Source organism: Mercenaria mercenaria, chromosome 15 (genome assembly GCF_021730395.1).
Source record: "Mercenaria mercenaria strain notata chromosome 15, MADL_Memer_1, whole genome shotgun sequence".
Taxonomy (NCBI): Eukaryota; Metazoa; Mollusca; class Bivalvia; order Venerida; family Veneridae; genus Mercenaria; species Mercenaria mercenaria.
Genome location: NC_069375.1, coordinates 51,599,354 through 51,620,192, shown reverse-complemented (window position 1 = coordinate 51,620,192; position 20,839 = coordinate 51,599,354). Strand labels below are relative to the sequence as shown.

The window sequence follows — 20,839 nt, the reverse complement described above, 5'->3', positions numbered from 1 at the left end:
TGATTTGTTCGCTGACTTTTTGATAATTGATTTCACTTCGTCTTCTGAGGCTTGAGTAAACTCTACATAATTGACACCTGTGTATTCAGTTTCTATGTCATCTAAATCAGATACAGATTGTGTTTGCGATGCTATATCGTTTCTGATTGTTTCGATCTTTCCAATAAAGAAGTCACTGAAATCTTGTGCGAGATGCTGTGGAGATGATTGTGATGGTAAAATCACCTGATTTGTATCGCCAAGAAGATTTTTGGTAATCTTTGATAAACTCTTATGATCACTGCCACATGAGTCAATTTTGCCTGTATAGTATTCAACACGAGCTTGTTTTAGCATCTTATTCACTTCAGCACACTGTGTTCGGTAAATTTGGTGATCGATTGTGAGCTTACTTTCACAGCCATTTCCGTTCTAATTTTCGTTTCTGATGTTTTGCTTTGTGGAGTTGACTCGGTATACCAAGGACATGAAGGTCTTAACACAATAGTCTTGGTAGTCAAAGGGGCGTGTTTGTCTACTATAGAAATTAACTGATTTGAATATTCCGCCACAAATTCATCGATATCAGTATCAGATGGAGTGCATTGTGTGTTAAAGAAATCAATTCTTCGTATGTCTTCTCGAAATGAGTCAATGTCGATCGAACGTAATTTTCTGTACGACACACTTTTTTTGTACTAGGGGTGGTTTGGAAGCTTTAGCGCCAAATATCACAGCAAAATGATCACGTGACATCTTTCCATTTGAATCAGAGAGTCCAGGATCTATGACCTCGATATTTGAAACCGTGACATCATTATCTCTGGTTATCACTACATCCAACGTATGCCCAGCTACATGTGTTGGTTCATGTACAGTGTTGACGCATGCCAATGCATCTAGACTGCTTGTAAACTTTTTTGTGTCACTATTTTCGGTAAATCAAGATGGAAGTTAATGTCCCCTACAATGATGGTGGTCTTGTCAATTGTAGCATATTTAGTTAAGAAATTGGGCCATTCTTGCTCCAGGAAAATATTTGTGTTTAAACCGTTTTCTTTGGAAGGGGGTGGCCGGTATATAATGGCAAGCCGTAGGCTTCTGGAGTGTCCGCCTGTGACTAATTGCAATCCATATACTCAAATTGGGAAAATTCGTTGTCTTTGCTTGATGTGACAATGTTCACTTGTATGGCTCTCTTGTGAATAATTGCTACGCCCCCGCCGCGCCTACCACTACGAGGGACATGTTTCATTTTGTAACAGTCGGGCACGAGTTCGCCGATGCACGCTTTGTCAACAGAGCTACCGAGCCATGTCTCAGTTATGGCACAAATGTCGAATTCATTTGTAAGGATGAAGTCACATATGGAGAGTGTTTTATTTTTCACTGATCGTGTATTGACGGAGCAAATTTTGATGTTTTTCTGCCCCTGAACTAATGTACAGTTTTCAGGTTTTATCCGTATCAAGTTGTTATTAATTACCCCATTGTTAGTGTCCCATGCTCGTCTAATCTGGTTTTTCCCACCTCGAGTCCCTCTATACTGAATTAATCGAAACTCTTTCAATCTTTTGATAATCATGGGATTAGGTCTCTTTTGTGCACTTGGTAATTGTCCAATATTGTGCAACTCTGATCTTTTATAAATAATCCTCGGTGACATTCGCTCACTGAAACACATTATTGCTGCAGGCTATGCTGATATATGAAAGTTTGGCAATTTAATTGCAATAATGATTTTTTTAAAAATCAAAATAACTTCAAAATCACAATTATGATTCACCTTAAATTTACAACATTCCAACCACGACTAGATGATATCCAATATATCCAATTTTCAGAATTCTGAACAAAGTATAAATGTCAGAAAACTATCAATATTTGAGAGCACTGAAAAATGCAGCCTACACCTGGCGCATAAACAGAATAGACAGAATTTACCTGTCAGTTTGTACGGGATATTGCACATTCGCTTTAACAAATTAAAAAGAAGCTTTTTTATTGATTGTTACAACACTAGATCTACTTCTCAGCACTTAAGAACTGAGGCGGTACGATCAAACAGTGATGTGCAACATGGCGCGAAAACATGACATATAATGCCATGAAAATCTCGGGGAAACTATACCGCTTTGATCCCCACTTCTAATGTCATGATACCGACACACTTCATTTTAGCTCTTTGAGGGGGTGTTAATTGATGATGAAAACATGGCCATTACTTGTTTATCAACAAGAATAATTACCGATAATCGTTAAGTTTTTTTTTTCGCTTTCAACACGGTGGTGGGGGATGTTACCCGATGACGATTATGTGTCCATATTTTTGGGACACTTTTCAAAATAATTATTTTTCGGGAAATAAGTCTTGGGACAGTGAAAAAAATAATTATTTTATATTGTCCCAAGATTTAGGTAAAATACGGTATGTAAATCTGATAGTTAAATGAAATATCGCGACATTTAGGCATCACGTACACAAAAAACGCGCATAGAGCATTTATTATTTAATATTATCGCTTCAAACTTTCAGCACTGCTAGAGAATAAACATTATACAAAATTAACTGTAAAATTTCATACAGCGCGATCGTAAATAGGTATTTTATTTTTACCCGAAATACATGTAAACACCTGCGATCACAAAATTTAGACTTTCGGCCAGAAAATACACAAAAAAAAAAACAGAATAGAAAAATATTTAATAATGAAAAAATGGCAGCAATTTATAAACATAGAGTAAAGCTTTATTGTCAAGCATACTTAGAACAGTTAAAGTACATAATGTAGCATATTTATCGATACAATAAGGCATGTAGTTTATAAATAAACCAGATGTGTACGTGACATATATCAGTCGTAAATATAATAATGTGGTTGTACCTTTTAAACGATTTAATGTTTTTAATATTATTATAATAAAAAGTAGGGTATAGACTAGACAGTTCAAGGTCGTGCAGTTGTCCCCTTGGATGTTTTGTGTTCAAGTCAGAAGGGAACCGTGGGTCTCTTGTAGATGATTTTGTTAATTAACAACTCTAAATAAACAACATCAAATATTTATATTATTATTTTATTTAACCTTTTGGAACTTTTGACAAATTTAATCGGAAAATAACAGCTAAAACATTGCAAAAACAGAATAATAATACCTCCACCAGACATGTTCTAAAAATAACATCCGAGCTTTGAATTAAGGCCCCCATTTACATATAATACATAAATTACAATTTGGATCACATCCAGGCATCAACCTGTATTTGATATCAGGTCTCAAAATTGAAATTTCGCTGGGCCTACATTGATTAGTTCGGCCGGAAATGGCCATAACTATGCAGCGCAGCGTAATCAAATAAAAATGAATAAAACAAAACAAATCCAAGTAGTTATATAGTGTTCAGACTGAACTTTTAATTATACCACAGATGAAAGTATATGGGCACTATATTGAGTCATACCTGTCAGTCCATCTGTCTGTCCATTATTGATTTCCACGTTTGATGTATTTCAAATGACTTCACATAAAATTTCACATCATGATATAAGTAGATGCACATCATACTACCCTGGCCACATGGCCCAGGTTGCACTTTGAGGTCATAGGTCCAAAAAGCTTTAGCGTTCTCTCCATATCTTCTTAACCTCTGGAAAGATTTTCATCAAACTAGCCTCAAATATTAACCTCATTAAGACAATGAGTTACATGTACACAAATAACCTAGGTCTTGAGGTTCAAGGTCAAGGTCACACTTGGATGTCATAAGTCAAATATTCTTAATTTATAGACTTCTGCCAAATGTTTTTCACAGATCATATGTGTACCAAACGTATAAACTAGAATTTGGGCAAAGTGTTTGAAGTTTATTTTTTATTAAAAAGGAAATTACAAAAAAAAAAATTTTAGCGATTTTCCACGCATGTATGATGCCGAACATTCACATGGGTTAGGCTAGGGGCTAGGGGTGTCGGGGGGCATGCTTCTGAAAATTTTGAAATCATATGTGCCATTTCACGCAATTTGGTGTCATTCTGTGTGTATTTGTATGATGATGTACTATTGTTAGCTCACCTGAGCAGAAAGTGCTCAAGGACGAGCTATTATGGTCAGTGGTTGTCCGTTGTGCGTCGTCCATCAACATTTTCCTTTAAACAACATCCCATCCTAAACCACAAGTCCATTTTTGATGAATCGTCACAGGGATATTCCTTGGGTGGTCTTCTTTAAAAGAATTTGAAAGAATTGAATTCCTTACAGAACTTGGGTTACCATGGCAACCGAAAGGAAAAACTTTGAAATCTTCTTCTCCAAAACCGCAGTTCCTAGGGCTTCATTATCTGGTATGTAGCATCCTCTACCAAGGTTGTTCAAATTATCCCCCTTTGGTCAAATATGAATGGCGTCACTTTATTTCAGAGATGGACGTAAATTTATGGAAGATAACGCTCAAAGCTACAAGATTATCGATTTTTCAAATAAGGTTTACCAGCAGTTGGGTTAAGTACAGATAGTTTGATATGCTTACAATGTCTTTAGATTTTGCCATTATTATGTATATTCTAAGGACTCAGTTGCATACATTTCTTGATTATGTTGCTACACTGTTCTGTTAGCTCTTGTTTTATTATTAAATTGTGTAAATATTTGACATTTTGTTGTTGTTGTTTTTTCAGGGATTCCAGATTATCATCCACCACAACATGTCCTTGATGAGTTTGCAAAAACTATAACCAGTTCGGAAAATTCACTGTTCCACCAGTACACTAGGTCTTATGTAGTCACTAAATGCTTAAAATGTGAAATATGTAGTAGATGCTCAATATATTGGTAGAAATATTAAGACTGACAAGAGTTTAGATTTTTTTATATGCCCTAAGGGACATATGATGTTATACCCCTGGTCCGTCCGAGCAACTTAAATGAAAGAGAGGGCCATCTAACAGTAAAGAGAACAAAGGCTTCAATCCGTTAAGAACAGATTATAGGGCCACAACCCCCTATTTAGACAAAAGAAAATAATAAATGAAATGGCCCCTCCTTCATTTCGGTGGAACTTCCGTCCGTCTGTCCATCCATTAGCAATTTCGTGTCTGCTGTGTAACTCTTGATCCCCTTGAAGGAGAAGAAACTTGACACAAATGTTCACCACATCGAGGCGAGGTGCAGAGCGCATGTTCTGGATGGCTCACTTGAAGGTCACACTTAGGGGTCAGTCATATGAGTGTGTTTCGTGTCTGCTCTGTAACTCTTGAACTACTTGAAGGATTGTAAAGAAACTTGGCACAAAATTATGTTCACTGCATCGAGACGACGGTAGAGCGCATGTTCTGGATGTCTCGCTTTCAGGTCAAGGTTACACTTAGGGGTCAAAGGTCATCGTTCTGTAACCCTTGAACCCCTTGAAGGATTTCGAGGAAACTTGACACAAATGTTCACCACATCAAGACATCAGACAAGGTCAAGATCACACTTAGGAGTTGAAGTTCATACCTTCAGGCATAATGATCTGCATTGCGGTGCTCTTGTTTTCAAGTTTGAAAAACTGTAATGCTAGCTTGTATTGTGTTAAGCAAATTTATAAACTTTACTTACTCTGCATGTGAATAAGAAATTTATACTCCCACAAGTTTGGAGGGGTATATAGGAGTGAGGTTGTTGGTCAGTCTGTTGGTTTCCATGGTTTCCAGACAATAGCTTGGCTTGATAGATTTAAATAAATTTGGCGTACAGGTGTAACATCTTAAAATACAGGTCACATTCGACTTTGAAGTCAGTAGGTCAAAGCTCAAGGTCTCAATGACCGGGAACAGTTTAAACGGTTTCTGATGATAACTTGAGAACGCTTGAGCCAGATCATAAATTTTGGTACACAGCTGTAACATCATGAAATACAGGTCAAGTTCGACTTTGAGGTCAAAGGTCAAGGTCACAATGACCCAGAACAGTTAAACAGTTTCCGGATGATAACTTGAGAATGCTTGGGCCTAGGATCATAAATTTTGGTTTACAGGTATAACATCATAAAATACTGGTCAAGTTCGACTATGAGGTCAGTCTGTCAAAGGTCAAGGTCACGAGGACCCGGAACAGTTAAACGCTTTCTGGATGATAACTGGAGAACGCTTGGGCCTAAGATCATGAAAGTTGATATGGAGATTGGTCATGACCAGCAGATGACCCCTATTGATTTTGAGGTCAAAGGTCAAGGTTACAGTGACCGGAAACAGTTAAACAGTTTCTGGATGATAACTCAAGAACACTTTGGCCTAGGATCATGTAAGTTGATAGAGGTTTGTCATGACCAGCAGGTGACCCCTATTGATAAGTTCAGTAGGTCAAAGGTCAAGGTCACAGTGACCAGGAACAGTTAAGCCGTTTTGGACAATAGCTTTAGAACGCTTGGGCCCAGGATCACGAAACTTAATAGGGTGGTTAATCATGACCAGCAATGAACCCTATTGATTTTGAGGTCATAGGTCAAAGGTCATGGTCACAGTGACCCAGATTAGTTAGAATTTTTTTGCAGGGTTGACAGATTTAAATCATTTTGATAAACAGTGTAACATCATCAAAATATAGGACAAGTTCGACTTTAACATTGGCTTACTTCTGTGACAAGACCGTATTGTGGTGGTATAATTCGTCACTCCCGTGAAGCTCTAGTTTTAATGAATTCTCATTTACTGCACTGTAAAAGTAATGAATATATTAACATTATAGTTATTGATGAAACAAAATCAAACATAAATAGTGATCAATGTATATAATTTTGAATAAATTTCTAAAAGCTTTTAAATTGTTTTTTCAGGGCCACCCACATTTGGTGAAAACACTGGCCCAGCTGTACAGCCCTATCATGGGCAGACAGATTGATGCTATGTCAGAAGTGATGGTCAGTGTTGGAGCATTTGGTATTTTATTCTCTACCATACAGGGGCTGGTCAACCCCGGAGATGAGGTAGGAAGTGTTTGATAGGTTTAATGCTGCTATTTGACAGTATTTCAGTTATGAATGCCACAGTTCTTTTACCTGTCAGTCTTCTTTGACATCTTACCTGTACTGACCTTTGTTCTGAGAGGGAGAGGAAGAACAAATTTTTATGCCCCGCTTCGAAAAAGGAAGGGTATAATGTTTTGTAGATGTTTGTCGCCGGTATGTCAGTCGGTATGTAGACCAATTGGTTTCCAGATGATAACTCAAGAACGCTTGGGCCTAGGATCATGAAAGTTGATAGGGAGGTTGATCATGGCCAGCAGATGACCCCTATTGATTTTGAGGTCAGTAGGTCAAAGGTCAAGGTCACAGTGACCCGGAACAGTTAAACGGTTTCCGGACGATAAATCAAGAACGCTTGGGTCTAGGATCATGAAAGTTAATAGGATGGTTGATCATGACCAGCAGGTGACCCCTATTGATTTTGAGGTCAGTAGGTAAAAGGTCAAGGTCACAGTGATCCAGAACAGTTAAATGGTGTCTGGACGATAACTCAAGAACGCTTGAGCCTAGGATCATGAAAGTTAATAGCTAGGTTGGTCATGACCAGCAGATGACACCAATTGATTTTAGTTATAGCGTTTCTGGACAATAACTCAAGAACCCTTGGGTATAGGATCATGAGAGTTGATAGGGAGGTTGATCATGGCCAGCAGATGACCCCTATTGATTTTGAGATCAGTAGGTCAAAGGTCAAGGTCACAGTGACCGGAAACTGTTAAATAGTTTCGGGTTGATAACTGAAGAACACTTGGGCCTAGGATCATGAAAGTTCATTGGGAGGTTGGTCATGACCAGTAGATGACCCCTATTGATTCTGAGGTCAGTAGGTCAAAGGCCGCAGAGAATAGTTAAACACTTTCCGGACGATAACTCAAGAACGCTTGGGCCTAGGATCATGAAAATTGATAGGTAGGTTTGTCATGACCGGCAGATGACCCCTATTTATCTTGAGGTTAGTAGGTCAAAGGTCAAGGTCACAGTGACTTGGAACATTAGAACTTTTTTTGCCAAATAACTAGAGAATGCTTTGGTTTAAGATCACATTTGATATGGAGGTCACTTAAGACTTGTAAATGACCCATAATTATTGATTTGAGGTCAGTACGGCAAATGTCCAGTGCAAAGTGACCAAATAATTTCTGTTCCTTGTGGAGTTACTGAATGCATCAAGGGTGGCATTTTGTGTTCTACGAGCTCTTGTTGATGTGGTTATTGGAAAACATGAAATTTTGCCTTGCCTGGGGTCGAACACATGACTTTGATTAGAAATCTAATTTGAGCACTTAAACAGTTTCTGGACAATAACTTGAGAAGGTCACATTGACCCGGAACATTAGAACTTTTTTGCCAAATACTAGAGAATGCTTTATTGTAGGGATAATACACGTTTTTCAGCTCACCTGTCACAAAGTGACAAGGTGAGCTTTTGTGATCACGCAGCGTCCGTCGTCCGTCCGTCAGTCCGTGCGTGCGTGCGTGCGTAAACTTTTGCTTGTGACCACTCTAGAGGTCACATTTTTCATGGGATCTTTATGAATATTGGTCAGAATGTTCATCTTGATGATATCTAGGTCAAGTTCGAAACTGGGTCATGTGCGATCCAAAACTAGGTCAGTAGGTCTAAAAATAGAAAATCCTTGTGACCTCCTACGAGGCTATATTTTTCAATGGATCTTCATAAAAATTGGTCAGAATGTTCATGTTGATGATATCTAGGTCAAGTTCGAAACTGGGTCATGTGCAGTCCAAAACTAGGTCAGTAGGTCTAAAAATAGAAAAACCTTGTGACTTCTCTAGAGGCCATATATTTCACAAGATCTTCATGAAAATTGGTCAGAACGTTCACCTTGATGATATATAGATCAAATTCGAAACTGGGTCATGTGCCTTCAAAAACTAGGTCAGTAGGTTAAATAATAGAAAAACCTTGTGACCTCTCTAAAGGCCATATTTTTCATGGGATCTGTATGAAAGTTGGTCTGAATGTTCATCTTGATGATATCTAGGTCAAGTTCGAAACTGGGTCATGTGCGGTCAAAAACTAGGTCAGTAGGTCTAAAAATAGAAAAACCTTGTGACCTTTCTAGAGGCCATATATTTCATGAGATCTTCATGAAAATTGGTCAGAATGTTCACCTTGATGATATCTAGGTCAAGTTTGAAACTGGGTCATGTGCGGTCAAAAACTAGGTCAGTAGGTCTAAAAATAGAAAAACCTTGTGACCTCTCTAGAGGCCATATATTTCATGAAAATTGGTCAGAATGTTCACCTTGATGATATCTAGGTCAAGTTTGAAACTGGGTCATGTGCTGTCAAAAACTAGGTCCGTAGGTCTAAAAATAAAAAAAAACTTTGTGACCTCTCTAGAGGCCATATTTTTCATGGGATCTATATGAAAGTTGGTCTGAATGTTCATCTTGATTATATCTAGGTCAAGTTCGAAACTGGGTCACGTGCGGTCAAAAACTAGGTCAGTAGGTCTAAAAATAGAAAAACCTTGTGACCTCTCTAGAGGCCATATATTTCATGAGATCTTCATGAAAATTGATCAGAATGTTCACCTTGATGATATCTAGGTCAAGTTCGAAACTGGGTCATGTGCAATCCAAAACTAGGTCAGTAGGTCTAAAAATAGAAAAACCTTGTGACCTCTCTAGAGGCCATATCTTTCACAAGATCTTCATGAAAATTGTTCAGAACGTTCACCTTGATGATATCTAGGTCAAGTTCGAAACTGGGTCACGTGCCGTCAAAAACTAGGTCAGTAGGTCAAATAATAGAAAAAGCTTGTGACCTCTCTAGAGGCCATATTTTTCATGGGATCTGTATGAAAGTTGGTCTGAATGTTCATCTTGATGATATCTAGGTCAAGTTCGAAACAGGGTCATGTGCGGTCAAAAACTAGGTCAGTAGGTCTAAAAATAGAAAAACCTTGTTACCTCTCTAGAGGCCATACTTGTGAATGGATCTCCATAAAATTTGGTCAGAATGTTCATCTTGATGATATCTAGATCAAATTCGAAAGGGGGTCACGTGCCTTCAAAAAGTAGGTCAGTAGGTCAAATAATGAAAAAACGTTGTGACCTCTCTAGAGGCCATATTTTTCATGGGATCTGTATAAAAGTTGGTCTGAATGTTTTTCTTGATGATATATAGGTCAAATTTGAAACTGGGTCAACTGCGATCAAAAACTAGGTCAGTAGGTCTTAAAATAGAAAAACCTTGTGACCTCTCTAGAGGCCATACCCTTGAATGGATCTTCATGAAAATTGGTCAGAATGTACACCTTGATGATATCTAGGTCAAGTTTGAAACTGGGTCACATGCCATAAAAACTAGGTCAGTAGGTCAAATAATAAAAAAACTTTGTGAGCTCTCTAGAGGCCATACTTTTCATGGGATCTGTATGAAAGTTGGTCTGAATGTTCATCTTGATGATATCTAGGTCAAATTTGAAACTGGGTCAACTGCGATCAAAAACTAGGTCAGTAGGTCTAAAATTACAAAAATCTTTTGACCTCTCTAGAGGCCATATTTTTCAATGGATCTGCATGAAAATTGGTCAGAATGTTCACCTTGATGATATCTAGGTCAAGTTTGAAACTGGGTCACGTGCCATAAAAACTAGGTCAGTAGGTCAAATAATAAAAAAACTTTTCATGGGATCTGTATGAAAGTTGGTCTGAATGTTCATCTTGATGATATCTAGGTCAAGTTTGAAACTGGGTCACGTGCAGTCAAAAACTAGGCCAGTAGGTATAAAAATAGAAAAACCTTGTGACCTCTCTAGAGGCCATATTTTTCATGAGATCTTCATGAAAATTGATGAGAATGTTCACCTTGATGATATCTAGGTAAAGTTCAAAACAGGGTCACGTACCTTCGAAAAGTAGATCAATAGGTCAAATAATAGAAAAACCTTGTGACCTCTCTAGAGACCATATTTTTCAATGGATCTTCATCAAAATTGGTCAGAATTTTTATCTTGATAATATCTAGATCAAGTTCAAAATTGGGTCACATGAGCTCAAAAACTAGGTCACTATGTCAAATACTGTGAAATCAGTAAATTTCGTGGGCATGAAATTTCGTGGTTTTGGTTAAAACGGCAATTTCGTGGGGATATGAATTCGTGGATTTCAATTTTTGAACATAAAATGAATGGGAATTTTACTTGTTCGTTGGGATTAAATTTCGTGGATTGACTCAACCACGAAATCCACAAAAATTAGTCCCCCACGAATATTAATGATTTCATAGTAATAGAAAAAACGACATCATACTCAAAACTGGGTCATGTGGGAACAGGTGAGCGATTCAGGACCATCATGGTCCTCTTGTTTGTGTATTAACCTCTGCAGAAGCCCATGGGCTTCTGCTGACGTTGATACACAAAACAAACATGTACTGTTGCTGTTCTTGCATAAAAACATGACACGATGACTAAATTTATTGTTTTCATATGTGATGAGTGGTGGGGGCATAGAGATTTGGTCTTGTCCATGCAACCGTCCGTCCGTCCATCCGTCCGAAGTTCGTGACGCGCCTAGCTCGAAAAGTATTTGATATAAATTGATGAATTCTTGCATGAGTCTTTATCATTATATGAACTTGTGCACCTCCTATTTTTTGTCTGGCTCTGCCCCCTATTTTCAGAGTGACGGCCCCTGAAATAGTAAAAAATGCACATTTTCACCTTGTGACAAGCCTAGCTCAAAAAGTATTTGATATAGATTGATGAAACCTTGCATGAGTCTTAATCATGATATGAACTTGCGTACCTCCTTTTTTTCATCTGGCTCCGCCCCCTATTTTCAGAGTTATGGCCCCTGAAATAGTCAAAAATGCACATTTTCACCTTGTGACAAGCCTAGCTCAAAAAGTATTTGATATAGATTGATGAAACCTTGCGTGAGTCTTAATCATGATATGAACTTGCGCACCTCCTATTTTTCATCTGGCTCCGCCCCCTATTTTCAGAGTTATGGCCCCTGAAATAGTCAAAAATGCACATTTTCACCTTGTGACATGCCTAGCTCAAAAAGTATTTGATATAGATTCATGAAACCTTGCTTGAGTCTTAATCATGATATGAACTTGCGCACCTCCTATTTTTCATCTGGCTCCGCCCCCTATTTTCAGAGTTATGGCCCCTGAAATAGTAAAATATGCACATTTTCACCTTGTGACACGCCTAGCTCAAAAAGTATTTGATATAGATTCATGAAACCTTGCATGAGTCTTAATCATGATATGAACTTGCGCACCTCCTGTTTTTCATTTGGGTCCGCCCCCTATTTTAAGAGTTATGGCCCCTGAAATAGTCAAAAATGCACATTTTCACCTTGTGACGCACCTAGCCCAAAAAGTATATGATATAAATGGTTGAAAACTTGCATAAGTCTTTCTCATGATATAAACTTGCACACCTGTAATTTTTTGGCTGGCTCCACCCCCTATTTTTAAAGTTATGGCCCCTGAAATAGTAAAAAAAATGCACTTTTTCACCTAATTATGTGCCTAGCTCAAAAGGTATTAGATGTAAATTCAGGAAACCTTGCTGGAGTCTTTATCGTCATGTGACCTTGCACACTTGGCATTCTTCTTGAGAATCTTAGCTCTTATTACAGAGTTATGGCCCTTGAAATAGCCAAAATAGTGGATTTTTTGTTTTTGATGCTCATAGCTCAAAAAGTATAGGGCCTGGAATAATGAATCCTTTTCATAAAATGTTTGTTGAGGTTATACCCCATTCAGACTGCAAACATTTGAATTATTGCCCCTTATTTGTGACAAATGTACCAGTGGGGGGTACACCCTGTGTCCTACAGACACATTCTAGTTTATTTACCATTCTGTTGTTCTTGGAAACGGTAAACATGTTTTAAATATCCATAACCGGGGCCCACATATCAACAACACTACCAAAAGCATGATTTGAAGGTTTTTGAGCATCTTATTTTTATTTCTCGTTATAACAAACATGAATAATAACTTTACATTCGAATTATTTTCAGTACGAACACATTTAGAGTACGGATGAGTACGAAGGTAGTGAAGAGCTTTCAAGGTTTATTATATGAATTCTGCCAAAAATCAGGAAAAAAGTATACTGACTGATACTAACAAAAATCATTAATATGATTCCTTAAAACGAGCAGTAGCGCAAGTTACACGCGATACTTATTCATTCACGGTTATTTACAACAACTGAACCGACGCTTTGTAAAGGGAGTAAACTCTAAGAGAAACGAGTGCGTACATTGATGGGGGCAGTACCTTTGGGGTTGGAAACTGATGCAGGCATACAGACACTAAATAGAAAAATGGCGCGAAAGAAAATGGTAGTCGCATAATGGCGGATACAAATAGTTCTCAGTTTTTTTGCTCTGTAGAGCTATTTTCCTTATTTTCTTTGCAATTTTTTTTGCTAAAATCACATGACAGATCTATGCTTGACATGTAGGTAGCATTTTCATAATGAAATAACAACATGACAAAATTTTTCATGGAAACTTAGATCATACACCACCAGTGTAATTTAGGGTTCACATTTTTGCTGATTTTGCAGTTTGTGTGTTTGACTGAAATTATTTTTCTTGCATCAAACATGACCCCCACTTTTCTTTTGATTTTTATTTAGCATTGACAATACTCTTCAAGAAAATGTAGGTTACAGACATTTAAAATGGGTCCTGATTTGTGCTGCGGCCATTGGAAATAGGTCAATTTTATATAGAATAAAGAACAACAACTATTTAGTGTGTTATAACCTGCAGCTAAACATACTACAGATTTACGGATTACATTGTATCTTTAATGTTACAAGAAGAGGTTATTATGGCAGAAACAAGACGCAGATGCCAAATATCAGTCTGCGCAGAAATACGTACATACGTCCCTGGCAAAGCATTTCAAAAATAAAAATCGTGTATTAACAGCACGTCCCTTACAGAAGAAAAAGGCCTGCTGCGTACTCTTGCTGTGTACATACAGCGTATATGATGCGTACATGATGTGTACTGAAATCAAGGGCTTTAGATAGTACGCAGGATATACACCGCACATACACCGATAGTACGTTTGTAGTACACTTTTGACATGCAAATGAGCTCTGCCGCGTACTACTTGCTGCGTACATGCTGTGGACTACATAGTACACAGGATGTACGCTGGAGGAATTTAGTATGCGGGAAATAGTACGCAGCATGTACGCGGCACATACACTTTTCACATGCAAATGAGCCTGCGGTGTACTACCCCTGCGGCGTAGATGCTGTGTACTCCTGTGGCGTACATGCTGTGTACTCCTGCGGCGTACATGCTGTGTACTCCTGCGGCGTACATGCTGTATACTCCTGGCCCGAGTCCTGCGGCGTACATGCTGTGTACTCCTGCTGCATACATGCTGTGTACTCTTGTGGCGAAACTGCTGTGATAATGTAAATTCCTTACCCCACCAACTTTTGTATGCAAATGCTGATCATTTGGACAGAAAAAAACAGAAAAAAGATAAGTGACATGCATCAATAAGTATTTACCCTTACCAAAATAATGTAGATTGATGTTATCAAATAAATTAGTATGCTTTTCTTCATCCACTTTTCAATGAAATAAATCAATTTTTGTAGCATGTAATTTGGTAAACATTTGAAGAAAATGGCGTAACTGCATCAAGGGGAAACAACTTTAATGCAACTAAATATAAGTGTTATGATTTATTATAGACGATGTGTGCGTAGTATGTATTTATTTTGATTAAAATCCATCTGAGAACAATCTAGGACTGGAATTATATAAGCATTTATACACTTTTACGTCCGTAAAAAGTAGCGCGCCAAAAAATTTTGGATTGATTTTTTCCAATGGGGCGAGCGCAATTAGCCAAAAAAGTTCTGAAAATATACGAGCGGCAAATCCGATGAACAACTTTTTTAATCTGGTGAGGCCTTAATGAGTTAACATAATGAGCATTAAAGCCTTTATAAAACATGATAGAATGGTGTTTTGCTTAAGAGTATTCAAATAACAGTGAGAGCTATTAATTCTTCTCATTCGGGCGCTGTTGAGGCATTATCTTGGTAATTATTTCATGTATTACAAAATGTAATGCAATGAAGTTCAAATAAGGCTTTTCAATTATCCAAGTTAGAAAGCTCCAGGATTAATTCAAAATGAAAAAGAATATATTTTTACACTGCATGCAAGGTGCAGCTCAGAAATCACTAAGATGTAAGCTTCACAAATGAACATTGCAAATAGTAAATGGCAAATTTTCATTGTTCAGAATACCGGTAATCTGAACTATTCTATGCTATTAAGATAAAAGTTACTCGGAAATCAAGTTCTTGCTTCCAAAAAAAAAAAAAAATGTACAAATCCTTCCTGCATGAAGTGTACTTCAGACTTTTACCTAAAAAAATTCAAAGTATAAACCCCAAAAGAAAATGAACAAGTCCCTCCCACATATATGAAGTTTACTTCAGACGTTAACTTATAAAAAAAAACTGAGTATAAATACCAAAAGAAATTGTACAAGTCTTTCCCGCGTATATGAAGTGTACTGCACAAATTTCAAAGTATCTGCGGTGTACATGCAGTGTACTATTTTCTTGTACAAGTCCCTCCTGCGTACATGCAGTGTACTCCTTAAATTTTCAGAGTCTGTGCTGCGTACTTGAATTGTACTAGTGACCTCCTGCGTACATGCTGTGTACTCGTCGAAATAGTACGCGGCATGTGGTGTATGTAAAATGTACTCCTCTGGCGTACTACTGTGTTCGCGGCATATACACAGCAAATACGCAGCATGTACGCCACAGAGGCTTGCTTCTGTAAGGGGTGATTTGCCTTGTTTGCACACGATTTTTCTCCCATTAATACATGGGTGGATCCAGTGAAAAAAGTAGTTTTTATGCAAGAATTTAAGATCACATTTGATATGACCCATAATTATTGATTTGAGGTGAGTATGGCAAATGTCCAGTGCAATGTGACCAAATAATTTCTGTTCCTTGTGCAGTTACTCAATGCATCAAGGGGGGCATTTTGTGTTCTACGAGCTCTTGTTGATGTGGTTATTGGAAAACATGAAATTTTACCTTGCCTGGGGTCGAATGCCTGACTTTGATTAGAAACCTAATTTTATTTTTTATACCCCTGAGCATTATACCCCTGATTAAACTCTGTTTGTCTGTCCGTCTGTACAAACCAGATTGCCTACAGCCCATATTAATGACCTTGTTTAGTTCAAACACTCAAGAATCCTTGTGGCAAGATGTACAAACCGATCTATATAAAGTAACCTTAACCTCATATATGACCTTCACCTTTAAACTTAAAACCTTAATAGACAACATTTATGGTCTGCCAGCTCACATTAATGACCCAATTTAGTTCATGCTCACATTCAACAACTTTGAGGCAGGATCTACAAACTGACCTGTACATAGATGACTTTGACCTTCATATGATCTTAAAAAAGGTTCTTAGCAAACAGATGTGCAGGCTGATCATGATCTACACTGGTCGCAAAGGCAGAATCAATCGTGTCCAGCTGATAAGGGTTAAACTTAAAACCTAAAAAAAAAAAAACATCTTTGGTCACCCAGGGGCATGATTTTGCATTTTGAAAATGTAGCTCCTTGTTTATTTATAGATTTAAATTCTCATGCTCAGTTAGCTCAGAAATAGGGCATTGCAGTCTCAGATATTTTCACATGGGTTTCCTTTTTAGCTCCACTATTTGGAGAATGAGGGTGCTATTCTACTTGCCCCATAATTTTTTCCAAAGCTTCGTTTATATACATATCTTTGGTACTTTAAAAGATAATGACTTGAAATTAAAAATATTTCTTTATCACTTAAAATGTATCTTTATCATCATTATCTGCATGTGTGGTAACAATCTCCATAACTCTGATTTTTGACCAAATTATGCCCCTTTCATACTTAAATTGTTGACAAACTTCGTTTTCTGGACATAACTTTGGTACTATATAAGATAATGACTTGAAACTCAAAATATATCTTTACCATCATCATCAGTACCCCTCCCATACTTGACCTTTAACCCCTCTGAATAGTAGGGTCTTTTTATATCTTGGTGTATATTCCTTTTAAAGAAGACATAAATTCATTTTACTGTCAAGTCGCCGAATAGTGAAGCACGCTGTCTTAAGTACAGCCCTTGTTGATAATTAAGCTTCAAATTTAGTGCTTTTGTTTGTTTAACATAAATCATTTCTCCTGAAATTTGTTTTTAAACTTTATTTAAAAGAAAAATTTTTAGGTCTTTGATTAACCCTAGTTAGACTGTTTTTACAAACTTTAGGTCACACAAAAATTTGTTCTTAAAGTTAATTTCATTTTAGAATATAAATTATGTCTCTAGCATTGTCAGTAAAATGTTAAGTACTTAAATGATGAAGTAGACTCATCAAAATAAAAGAAATAAACACACTCAGAGATATTCCAAAATGAGGCTAAACTTGTTAGTTAAAGTGTTGTTAGAGACAAAGAAAATACATACATAGAAATATCTGTATTGTTGTGTTTACTATGTACCTTACAGGTGATTATAATAGAACCATACTTTGACTGCTATGAACCAATGGTTAGAGTGGCTGGTGGAACTCCCGTGTTTATTCCTCTAAGACCAGTAAGTATTTTGAAATGAGTTGTACAAGTTAAGGAGGTAGTATACCTTAACATTTGCATGTGCGTTTGCCCAACCAGAAGCTAACGACTCAGACAAAGTTTACGACAAATTAAATGTGTTTGTATATTTATTCTTCTGAAAAAAATCATTTACCTGTCTCTGATCTGATGCGTAATGGTTTAATAATGCTGAAATAATGAATAAATTACTGCAGAAATTCTACAAAATATTGTTGCCTTAAAATGATGTCATTGACTTCATGTCATTACATGTCAGTTGCCGCACAAAATTAAAAGCTTTTATCTTGAAAGTAAGTAATTTTGAGCATTTTATTAGTCCCCTACTGGTTGAAAACCAGTTTCGGGGACTATAGGAATGCACTTTTCCGTCATTCCGTCCGTCCGTCTGTCCGTCCGTCCGTCGGTCCGCAATTTCGTGTCCAGTCCATAACTCTGTCATCCATGAAGGGATTTTAATATTACTTGGCACAAATGTTCCCCATGATGAGACGACGTGTCATGCGCAAAACCTGGACCCCTAGCTCAAAGGTCAAGGTCACAATTGGAGGTCAAAGGTCAACAGGGCTTTTTTTCCTGTCCGGTCCACAACTCTCCCATCCTTGAAGGGATTTTAGTATTACTTGGCACAAATGTTCCCCATGATGAGATGACGTGTCATGCGCAAATCCCGGACCCCTAGCTCAAAGGTCAAGGTCACAATTGGAGGTCAAAGGTCAACAGGGCTTTTTTCCTGTCCGGTCCATAACTCTCCCATCCATGAAGGGATTTTAATATTACTTGGCACAAATGTTCCCCATGATGAGACGACGTGTCATGTGCAAAACCTGGATCCCTAGCCTAAAGGTCAAGGTCACAATTGGAGGTCAAAGTCAACAGGGCTTTTTTCCTGTCCGGTCCATAACTCTCCCGTACATGAAGGGATTTTAATATTACTTGGCACAAATGTACCTCATAATAAGATGATGTGTCATGCACAACTTTCAGACCCCTAGCTCAAAGGTCAAGGTCACACTTAGCAGTCAAATGTTAACATAGCATGAACAGGGTCTGTTTCGTGTCCGGTCCATAACTCTGACATTCATTAAGGGATTTTAATATCACTTAGCACAAGTGTTCCCCATGATGAGACGACCTGTCTTGCGCAAATCCCGGACCCCTAGCTCAAAGGTCAAGGTCACAATTGGGGGTCAAAGGTCAACAGAGTTTTTTTCCTGTCCCATCCATAACTCTGCCATCCATGAAGGGATTTTAATATTACTTGGCACAAATGTTCCCCATGATGAGACAACATGTCATGCGCAAAGCCCAGACCCTTAGCTCAAAGGTCAAGGTCACAATTCAGGGTTTTTTTTTATTCTATAGCAGAGGCCGAATATCGGCCTCGTCCCCCAGCCGAGGATTTCCCCCACAGCCAAGGATTTCCCCTACCGCAGTCGAAATTCCCCTACGTCCGAAATTCCCCCCTCCAAAATCGTAAACAAAGCAATGGAGATTACTCCCAGCGATTTTCCCGACCGAATATCGGACCCGTTCACAATTGCAGACGGTTTTTCACAATTTTCAATGGGTGTGAAAACCTTTAGAAATAGTAGAAAAATGTTAGAAGAGCGTTCAGTGGACCCGAGGTTCTGGTTTTGACCAGCGAAAATCGATAAAAACTCGTATCTGACCCGCACATAATATGCCGTGGGCGTCTGCTTGTCTCGCGGTAATACTCTTTGATGCGTAACGAGTTCGAAAGCTCTGCCCGTTGTCAATCAAAATCCCAGTGAACTTCATACTGTTTGTCGACACCAGCGTAAGTATGACAGTAGGCGGAGCGTCGTATGTTAATTAGCTACTGACAGATGTCAATCACGCCACGCGCCGACTGACACGTGGTTATCATAAGTATGTAATATAGATGATTGATAAACAATGCAGCATCAGATTATCGTGTTTGTACCTCTTGTTAATTAGCGAGCTTATGCTGTATTGTGTAATATGTGTTGTTAATTTAAAGTAATTATTTTATGTGCTTGATTCGATTAAATAAGCCGGTCGGCCGTTACGCAAATTTATTATCTTTGCCGAGGTATTTTGCTAGAGCAAAATAAAATATAAATGTTTTAAGTAATCAGATATTATAAGTATGGAATAGTTCTTGTGAAAAGATGAAATTTAAAACGGTTATTTTATCAAGAATTTTTAATGTTTGCTTACGTTTCGCGATCGTGATTTTCAGACTTTTTTATCCTTTCTTACAAGATTTTCTAGTAAATAAAAAGCCAACAAAAGTATGCATTTAATAATAATATGATGACTCTTGCAAAAGCAACTCTTATTTTAAAGCATTTTTTTGTGAATAAAAGCATGTGACCTTTAAATATTCAATGATTTGAGCATTTCAGCTCTCCCCACCCATCTTGTTACAATGATAAGTGAACATTAGTGCAAGTCCATCTATTGCTAAGTGACAGTGTGTATAGTTGCTAAAAGTTGCAAGAATATGTAATAAAAACATAGTTTAAAGTGTTTATTATGCATAATTGTAAATTCCCCCCTGAGTGAAAAAATCCCCCAAAACTGCTTGTCGTGCGCTGTTTTCTTCCCCCAATGACAGGCTGGGGCCTCTTCCCCCAGTCGTAAAAAAAACCCCTGCAATTGGAGGTCAAAGGTCAATAAGGTTTTTTCCCTGTCCGATCCAGAACTCTGTCATCCATCAAGGGATTACAATATTACTTGGCATAAATGTTCCCCATGATGAGACGACGTGTCATGCGCAACACCCAGTACCCTAGCTTAAAGGTCAAGGTCACACTGCGATCAAAGGTCAAGAGGATTTTTTTCCTGTCCGGTCTATAACTTTGTCATGCAAAGCAGGATTAAGATATCAGTTGGCACAAATATTCCCCTGGATGAGACAACATGTCGTGCGCAAGAACCAGGTCCCTAGGTCTAAGGTCAAGGTCATATTTAGAGGTCAAAGGTCAAATTCAAGAATGACTTTGTACGGAACATTTCTTCTTCATGCATGGAGGGATTTTGATGTAACTTGGACCAAATGTTCACCACCATGAGGCACCCTTGTTTTTAGAATTACGTCCCTTTGTTTTTACTATAAATAGATTTTATTGTAACTTTTTTATTACTGGCGGTAGAGAAAAATTGAGACCACTTTTCTGTGGTACAGCATGCATGTT

General features: G+C 37.9%; 1 long non-coding RNA gene across 1 annotated transcript; it reads left to right on the top strand.

Moving 5' to 3' along the window:
- Positions 1–4,631: 4,631 nt before the first annotated feature.
- Positions 4,632–17,638, top strand: LOC128548656 (uncharacterized). The gene is made up of 3 exons (XR_008367196.1): positions 4,632–4,753; positions 6,788–6,937; positions 17,551–17,638. It is a non-coding gene; the product is annotated as an uncharacterized LOC128548656 (long non-coding RNA).
- Positions 17,639–20,839: the final 3,201 nt, after the last annotated feature.